Below are 1345 nucleotides of genomic sequence, written 5' to 3'. Positions count from 1 at the left end.
AACAAGGTTTCCGTAGGGGAACCTGCGGAAGGATCATTAACGGTGACCTGGCCACGGCCGGTTGTCGAGTCGGACTCGAGAGGCCAAACCTCCCCCGGCGGGTACCTTCAAGGTATGGACCGCAGAAGCCTCGTACCTTTCGTCGTCGGCCGACGTGAGTCTCTCCCCCTCCGGGTGGGTGGACGTAGCGAGCCGGCTTCGGAACTCGGGGTTATGCGAGGACCGCCTTAGGTGCATAGGTACCCCGGTCCGCCCCCCTCGTTCGCGGGGGGGAGAGTGGCGCCGGAGCCGCCCGCCGGGTCGTTAAACCAACCATTGATCGTTGAAGGCTTGATTGTGCGTGCGCGAGTCAAAGGGGCTTACTCACCCCCAGGGCGTTGGCCGGTGCTCGCCGGCCTCGGTGGGATCTCCCTGAACCCATCCCCCCGGCACAGGGGGTGGTGGTGGACGGGAGCGTACCGCCGGGCGAAACTCTTTCCCCTCACGGGGTTGGAGCGGAGCTTAAGAGCGCATGCAAATACCCCGATGTTGGCTTCGCAGAGACGGACCGTATAATAGTCTAAGGCCGGTGCGCGAGTTGAAGGGGCCTCACGAACCCCGGATGCGTTTAAACACCCGAAGGAGACGGCCGGTGCCCGCCGGTCCTGACTAGGTGGGATCTACCCAGCGCCTTCCCCTAAGCGGGGGACTTGGGAGCGTACCACCGGGCCTCGCTCATACCCTCCGGGGTGGAGAGCTTGGCTTTGAGCGCACGCCTGAATGCCTTAGACCGGGACCCGTAACGCAGCGAACCAAACCCTGGGCCTCGCCGGGAACGGTGGGGCCTAGACCCGGTCTCCTAAACCACGTAAGTCTCGGGCACCTACTCGGGCGATCGTCCCCCGGGCCGTAACTCCTCGGTCCGGTGGTGACGCCCAGGTTCAATGACCTTCCCCCCTCCACGGGGGGGAAGGCACCCGGCTTGAAATATTGTCAAACGTTGTCTCGTGTTCGAATGGCTTCCTTCGCCCGGCCTGTAACGGGCCGGGCACAAACCTCATACAACTCTTAGCGGTGGATCACTTGGCTCGTGCATCGATGAAGAACGCGGTAACCTGCGTTAAATAATGTGAATTGCAGAACACAGATCATCGATATTTCGAACGCACATGGCGGCCGCGGGGGTCCATCCCGCGGCCACGCCTGTCTGAGGGTCGGTTTACCCATCGATCGGTCTTCCTAGACCGCGGCTGGGAGTTCGCAGGGCCTCCACCTCGGACGGCCCTTCGTCTCCCTAAACCCAGACTCGGGCCTTAAACCCGACGTGTGGCGAGAGCTCCGGACGTAGGGAGAGCCATTAGGTCCG

General features: G+C 63.0%; 1 non-coding gene across 1 annotated transcript; it reads left to right on the top strand.

Annotated features, from left to right (window-relative positions):
* Positions 1–1042: 1042 nt before the first annotated feature.
* Positions 1043–1196, top strand: LOC136685957 (5.8S ribosomal RNA). Its single transcript, XR_010800232.1, has one exon. It is a non-coding gene; the product is annotated as a 5.8S ribosomal RNA (ribosomal RNA).
* The last annotated feature ends 149 nt before the right edge of the window (positions 1197–1345 follow it).

This window comes from Hoplias malabaricus, unplaced genomic scaffold (genome assembly GCF_029633855.1).
Source record: "Hoplias malabaricus isolate fHopMal1 unplaced genomic scaffold, fHopMal1.hap1 scaffold_47, whole genome shotgun sequence".
Lineage (NCBI taxonomy): Eukaryota > Metazoa > Chordata > Actinopteri > Characiformes > Erythrinidae > Hoplias > Hoplias malabaricus.
The sequence above is the reverse complement of the archived record's forward strand: the minus strand, read 5'-3'. Positions and strand labels throughout refer to the sequence as shown.